This window comes from Sciurus carolinensis, chromosome 11 (assembly GCF_902686445.1).
Source record: "Sciurus carolinensis chromosome 11, mSciCar1.2, whole genome shotgun sequence".
Classification (NCBI taxonomy): domain Eukaryota; kingdom Metazoa; phylum Chordata; class Mammalia; order Rodentia; family Sciuridae; genus Sciurus; species Sciurus carolinensis.
The window spans coordinates 20,894,483-20,902,780 of record NC_062223.1 but is presented as its reverse complement, the minus strand read 5'-3'; the positions used below and the strand labels follow the sequence as shown (position 1 = coordinate 20,902,780).

At 33.8% G+C, this 8,298-nt stretch overlaps 1 pseudogene; it reads left to right on the top strand.

Annotated features, from left to right (window-relative positions):
- The first annotated feature begins 283 nt into the window (after positions 1-283).
- On the top strand, positions 284-1,221 carry LOC124960339 (olfactory receptor 1052-like; annotated as a pseudogene).
- Positions 1,222-8,298: the final 7,077 nt, after the last annotated feature.

Genomic DNA, 8,298 nt, shown 5'->3' with positions numbered 1-8,298 from the left:
AGTTCAGTGGTAAAGTGCTTGCTTACCACTCATGAGACCCTGGGTTCAAGCCTCAGCATAAAGATAAATAAATAAATGGAAATACTGAAATTTTGAGTCATACTATACAGGTTGCCTAACACACTTACCATGCACTGCTGAAGTCAATCTCTTTTCTTCATCTATGTACAGGGTACCCTAAATATCACATGTCTGATGGATACTGGATTATGGAGGTCATTTATTTTTCATCTAAGTGACATCTTCTTGTTCTGCTACTAAGGAGCCATATCCACCTGAATGCATGGGAGGCTGGAATCATTCAGGGGTGGAGGAATTCCTTCTGGTAGGGTTAACGGAAAATCCTAACTTGCAGATCCCTCTCTTTTTACTCTTTGCCCTGATTTATCTCATCACTCTGACAGGTAATTGGGGGATGATTGTCTTAATCAGGTTAAACACCCAGTTTCACACTCCAATGTACTTCTTCCTTAGCAATCTTTCATTTTGTGATATCTGCTACTCCACAGTTTTTGCTCCTAAGATGCTGGTCAACCTCTTTTCCAAACATAAGTCCAGTACATTTTCTGGGTGTGTTCTACACAGCTTCTTTTTTGCAGTGTATGTGACCACAGAGGGCATCCTCTTGTTTATGATGGCTTACTACAAGTATGTGGCAGTAGCCAATCCCTTGATGTATACAGTCATTATGACCCAAAGCGTCTGTATTCAGATGGTCCTTGCATCTTACTTGTGTGGTCTCATTAATTCACTGACACACACCATAGGTTTGCTCTGACTAGACTTCTGTGGTCCTAACGTTGTGGATCATTACTTCTGTGACAACCCTCCTCTCCTGAGGCTTTCCTGCTCTGATGCCCGTACCAATGAGATGCTGCTCTTGGTCTTCTCTGGGATCATTGCAGTGGTCACTTTCTTCATCATTATGGTCTCCTATGTGCGCATCTTTGTTGCCATCCAGAGAATCCGCTCTGCTGAGGGGAAGTGCAAAGCCTTCTCCACCTGGTCTCCCACCTGTCTGCTGTGACCTTGTTATATGGATCTGTTTCCTTCAGCTATGTCCAGCCAAGTTCTAAGTATTCCTTGGAACAGGAGAAGGTGTCTGCTGTGTTTTACACCTTGGTGATCCCCATGCTGAACCTACTCATTTATAGCCTGAGGAATAAGGATGTGAAAGATGCAGCAAAAAAATCATTTCTGTGGAAGAGAAACCCCACTTGAGTCAGTCCTGATTGTGGACTTGCTCACCTAAATTTACAAAGAGTCTTTATCTTAAAAATAAACTTTATTTAAAGTTATATCTGGATAGCATCATAAACAAAACTAGAACAGCGATACTGTTAAGCTACTTGGAATAGTAATTTTGAATTTGACTACTGAGCTATTCATTATTTCGATAATATCGTAGCTTCACTCTTTCAAAAGCTGAAAAATATTTCTAATAAACTCTCTTGCTAAATCCGAATGTACTCACCATGGTTTTAAAAGATCGTGATAGTAATTCAAATAAAAATAATAGTTTAATGATAGTGATTTATCAAAAATATTTGTGTCTTGTAGAAGAACTAAAAATCTTTCATTTTCAAGACTTTCTTAGATCATACCATATTTTTTGTTCTAATAATATTATCATTTAATAAAGTTTAATATTTTCCTTTTTATATTTATATTATTCATAATAGAAGTCTAAAATTACTATAGAAATATGATTCATTATTTGTAGTTTACTTACTCAACATATTTCTTTACAGTACCTCTACTGTTCTAGTTACACTGCACCTTACAAACCTAGAGATTTGAGCAACAGAGCCAAAGGTATTAGAGGAACAAAGCATAGAGATACCTGGTAAGTGGGAAGTAAGCAATATTTGAAGATGTTTGGCTCTAAAATGAATTTTTTTAAAACAGTAGACAATAAGAATGACAGGTCATTTAGGATCATATATTTCAAGTACCTTTAATGGGATAGCATTTTTAAGACTCTCAATGGCTAATAAATGAAGCTCAAAATGAAATGCAAAATAATTCTTTAGGAAATTGTTTTTGTGATGTCATTGTTTTCAACATATTCAAAGTTAAGAAATGAATAATTTAGGGGAGAAAAGTAAAGAAAAACTGAGTTATATAAAGTTATTGCATGTGAATAATAAAAGTGTATACATTTTAGAGCTATTTCATAAATAGGACCTGGCAAAGAATTAGATTTCTGGGTTTTTGTTTTGTTATTAGAGAAATGGTTCATAGTGATTTTGAACTTGTGTCCCTTCAATAATAAATTTGAATCGGAAAAATTATTAGATTTGTGATTTGGGATTTTGTTATCAGAGGAGAAGGTTGATAAGGATTTTGAAACTGTGTCACTACTATAATAAAATTTTCATGAGGAATAAAGGAAAACAGGGCAGAGGCCTGGAGATATAATTCAGTTGGTAGGGTGCTTGCCTGGAAAGCAGGAGGTCCTGGGGTCAACCCCAGAACAACACACACACACAAAAAATGAAATGGTAAGAACGTGTCATCATTCTAACTTCTAAATGAATAGGTTTGGGGTAGACGGTATGGCCGAGAACAAAGCCTAAGAGGTGTCCTGCATTAATGTCCTGCATTAGTCAAGAAACAGCAAACAGGTTGGAACTGCAGCAAAGAAAGAACAGAAAACACGTTTTAAAGTGCATCAGATCAGATGGTGTGTAGTGAAGAATCCAAGGGGGCATAGGATCTGAATGAAAAGAAAGGGAAATTTCCCAATTTACTTGTTGGAAAAGTCATTCTGACTCAATAATCATTAAATCATAGAATGTGTTTGTGTAAATGCAGCAGAATGGCAAAACTGGAGATAAGAACACCAAATATAAAAATGAAGTTCCTTAACTTCACAATCATGAGGGAAAAGAAAATTAAAGTCACAAGAAACTCCATTGTCCTAACACCAGAATGGATACAATGCAATAGGTAAATGATAGGAAGTATTGATGAAGATGTGGCTCAACCAGAAATTCTCATGAAGCACGAATGGGAAACCTTCCTGGAATCTCAATTGACATTTCAAAACACTTTCCAGGTAAATTTGGAAAAATGTTGAAAGTTATCTAAGAATGCTACACAGACTACAGCAAATCTGTATTATATTGTATATATTAAATGGTTTTTAGCAACAACATTATGGTGCCTAAAAAGAAAGAGAAAATATGCGATTGTTGCTTAGGGGAAAACTACAGAAAGTAAAATCTATCTCTGAATAACCAAAGTGTCAAAAAAAAAGATTTCAAAATTACTCTTAAAGGTAATATGTTCAAATAACTGAAGGAAATGTGAAGAATTGCAGGAAAATGGGAACAATTTCTCATCAAATGAAATTTTTTAAATTAAAACATTTTAATTTGTTATTTTTTTAGATTTACATGATATAGCATATATTTGGCATATTATATATACATGAAGTATAACTTATTCAAATTAAGATACCATTCATGTGGTTGTATATGATGTTGAGATTCACTGGTGGTATATTCCTTATGAACATAGGAAAGTTATGCCTGATACATTCTACTGTCTTTCTTATTCCCATCCCACCACCCTTCCTTTCATTCTTCTTTGTCTAATCCACTGAACTTCCTTTCTTTCCCATTCTCCTTTGTTGTGTGTGAACATCTGCATATGAAAGAGAACCTTAGACCTTTGGTTTTTTTTTGGGGGGACTGCATATTTCACTTAGTACGAAGTCTACAGAACCATCCATTTACCAGCAAAAGTCATAGTCATTCTTTTTAATGGCAGTGTACTATTCCATTGCAAATATTTACCACATTTTCTTTATCCATTAATCTATTGAAGGGCACCGAGATTAGTTCCATACCTTAGCTATTGTGAATTGAATTGTTATAAACTTTGATGTGTCTTTGTCAAGACAGCATGCTGATTTTAAGTACTTTGGGAATAAACTGGAGAGTGGGATAACTGGCTTCTACTTTTTTGAGTAATCTCCACACTGCTTTCCAGAGTGTTTGCACCAATGTTCGGTCTCATAAGCAATGTAAGAGTTTACCCCTTTCCCACATCCTCACCAACATTTATTGTCACTTATATTCTTGATAATTACCATTCTCACTGGAGTGAGATAGAATCTTAGTGTAGTTTTAAGTTGCATTTCTCTAATTGCTAGATGTTGAACATTCTTTTCATGTATTTGTTGACCATTCATCTTTCTTCCTCTGTGAAGTGCCTGTTCAGTTCCTCTGCCCATTTATTGATTGGATTATTTTGTTGTTAATTTTTTTGAGATCACTGTATATCCTGGAGATTAATGCTCTGAGGTTCAGGTGGCAAAGATTTTCACCCATTCTGTAGGCTCTCTCTTTTTGCTCTTGGTTGTTTCTTTGGTTGGGATAAAGCTTCTAGTTCGATACCATCCCAGTTATTGATTCTTGATTTTACTTCTTGTGCTTTAGAAGTCTTGTTGAGAAAGTCAGTTCCTAAGCCAAAATGCTGGAGAGTTGGACCTATACTTTCTTCTAGTAGGTGCAGGGTCTCTGGTCTAATACCTAGGTCCTTGATCCACTTTAAGTTGAGTTCTGCTCAGATTGAGAGATGAGGGTTAAAATTCATTTTGCTACATATGGATTTCCAGTTTTCCCAGCACCATCTGTTGCAGAGGTGATTATTTCTGCAAAGTATGTTTATGGGGCCTTTGTGTAGTATAAGGCAACTGTATTTATGAGGGTTTGTCTCTGTGTCTTCTACTCTGTTCTGTTGTTCTTCATATTTGTCTTAGTACCAATACCATGTTTGTTACTATAGCTCTGAAGTAATTTAAGGTCTGGTATTGTACGGCCTCCTACTTGACTCTTCTCACTAAGGATTGCTTTGGCTATTCAGGACCTCTTGTTTTTTCCAAATGAATTTCATGACTGCTCTTTCTATTTCTATGAAGACTGTCATTGGAATTTTAATAGGAATTGCATTAAATCCGTATTGAACTTCAGTAATATGAACATTTTAACAATATTAATTCTTCCTATCCAAGAACATGAAGGATCTTTCCAGTTTGTAAGATATTCTTCAGTTTCTTTCTTTAGTGTTCTGTAATTCAAATAGAAAATTTTACTTCAAAAAGGGATTATCTGAAGCTGGGGTTGTAGCTCAGTGGTAGAGCACTTGCCTAGCATGTGTGAGACACTGAGTTCAATCCTCAACACCACATAAAACTAAAATAATAGAAAATAAAATGAAAGCATTGTATCCATCTAAATTTAATTTTTAAAAAGGGATTACTGCCAGGCCTGGTGGTGCATGCCTGTAATCCTAGCACCTTGGGAGGCTGAGGCAGAAGATCACAAGTTCAAACCCAGTCACAGCTAGCACCTACCTCTAAATAAAACATAAAATAGGACTGGGGATGTGGCTCAGTGGTTGATTGCCCTTGAGTTCAGTCCCTGATATCAACTCCCGCCCCCCAAAAAAGGGATCGCTAAAAATGCCAAATGGGAATTCTATATCCAACAGTATAACTGAAATCCCTAGAGGATTTGAGAACACAGTTGGTATGTTAGAAGAAATTATTACTAAACTTGAAAGTAGAAGAAGAGAAATTATCTCTTTTGCAGAACAACAACACAAAGAGCAAGAAAATCAATAGGATCTCATAGACACTTGGGCAATCATAAAACATAAAACAGATACATATATGAGATCTCAAGGGAGATAATGAGAGAAAGAAAAAAATGAAATTATCTGATATAAAAATAGCCATAACTTTTGCAATTAGCATTCAAGTGGGTGTTGCAGTCTCTGACATGCAAGGTGAGCTACATATTTTCACTTCCCATTTACTCAAATAATAAGAGAGAAAAAGAAAATTCAGTGTCAAATATTTTATATTTTATTTCTTTTTTTACTTTCTATTTTTTGTAATTTATTTATTTATTTTTTTTATTTTTACAGCCTGCATTTTGATTCATTGTACAGAAATGGGATACATCTTTTTATTTCTATGGTTGAGCATGATGTAGATTCATACCATTCGCGTAATCATACATGTGCATAGGATAATGATGTCTGTCTCATTCCACCATCTTTCATACCCCCGCCCCCCTCCTTTACAGAATCTAACATTTCTTATAAAATCTTTAAAGAATCAATATAAAATGTTATATAAAAGGAAGTTTTTAAATGATACTTTTCAAATGAATATCTTTGTTAGTCATTGAGGCACATGAAAAACATACACTTTTAGGTTGGTGTTGTTCTTGACTCTGATTTTAGCATATCTTGATTTTATTGCTTGAGAATTTTATTCCTCTATGGCTAAAACATAAACAAATCAAAATCAAAACTCCAATATAAAATATATATTGGAGTCCAATATACAAAAACCTATTAAATCATACCACATTGAATTTATAATTTATAGCTTTCTCTTTCTTTTCTTCTCTAGTATGGTTTTTTAGAGCACACACTTTTATAGTGATTAAATAGGCAATGTAACCATCATATATATATATTCATTCAATAAATACACATGTTTTTCAAATGAACAGATTTGAACACATATTTTAAAGGAAAGCCTAAAAATCTTTAAGTCAGATTCACAAATAGTGCATTCAAATTCCATGACATCATAGATTTGTAATACTTTTATGTATGCCAATTATGTAAGGATTAATCATGAGATAAAATATTTTACTCTAATAAGCTTCTTTGTGTTAAAAGAAACAAACATGTAATTAAAGATAAAATGTAGGAAAAATAGATATTTTGGGTAGGCTTTTTTAATGCTGAAATTCATGGGTGGGTTGCTTTTATACATATGGAAGAGTTGAAATATGTGATTGATTAAAAATTGTGGTCTTTAAGATTTTTTTAAAGACTCAATAAGAAATAAAAGAGAAGCCATTTGACAGTGGAATTATTCCCAAAGAAAAAAGGAATAGTTCACAATTTTCAAAGGGATTTGTTACACTAAATTATAAAAATTTCTTGAGGCATCAATTTCTTTATATGTATATTTGTATTAATTATGAAGTATGTGACTTGCAGTATGTGGCATTGATTAGAGGATATTTAATTTTATTACTTTTTCCCTTATTTGCATCTGAAAACCTACTTTCATTATGCACCTAATAGCATTCATTCATTGACTGTTTCAATGGTTCTGAATTATTTTATCTTTTGACATAGTAATATTTTTCATTTTGTATAGCCAAACACTGTAAAGTTATTATGTTGGGACCTTCACTCAGCTGGTAATTTTTCATACTTCTTTGTATTTTGTACAATATTTTAACTGGTCTTAATTATCATTATTTTCTTCTCCACATATCATATCTAAGACATGCGAATGAATTATCAGTAGAACTTACACATTATCTTCCACCCTGTCTCAAACACACAAATAGTTCTTATATTTATTTGAATTAATAAAGAGGACTAAATACAAATTATGTTACAGTCAATAAACCTATGTGAAAGATATGCAAAAATCTCCCTATGTTTTCAGCAGAATGAAAGTTACAAGGGAATCCTGAACACAGTCCACAGATCTATGGTGCCTACTGAATTATTAGAGAGGGGAAAAGCATACGCATAGCCAGGAGCAGGCCACACAACTCAGTTAATTCTGTGTATTCGTTGAGTATGTAGACTGTTATAAAACTTTAATTCAGTGAGTTGTGATTGAAGTTTTTAGTATGATATAATGCGTTAATTTATATTAATTTCATAATGAACCAATTAGATAAGGCATCTATAAATGCTCCCATTTCAAAGAAAAATAAAGAACTTCAGTGAGTTCTTCATTAGAACATTTGTCTGAGTAACATCTGTATATAATTAGAATGTTTTTTATTTCCTGGAATTGCATCTGTAAGCTGTATTTTGTATGCTTATTGCAAAACTGATTTTTAGAGAAAATACAGGTTTTCCAAACTGACCTTCATATAAAACACTACAATTTTAACATTTTATCAAAGGCAAAGTTATGACATCTACTGAATAATGGATGAGAGGAACATGCAGATCTATGATCAATTCCACTCTCCAGAGACCAGAGGATGCTAATGATTCAACTTGTGGACTACTGAGATTCGTATCCACATGAGGAGTTACACACTCTCTTTCCCTAAAAGAACAGTACCTAAAGATAAAACATCTCCACAGGCATCAATATTTGTCCTTTCAGAATTACTGAAAAACTGGTCTCCAGTAGACACTCTGCTAACTTTGGGCTTTGCTGAGTTGTAAGTATATGTTGGAAGTCATTCTGTCCATTTATTATAAGCTATTGATATTTCTTTTTATGTT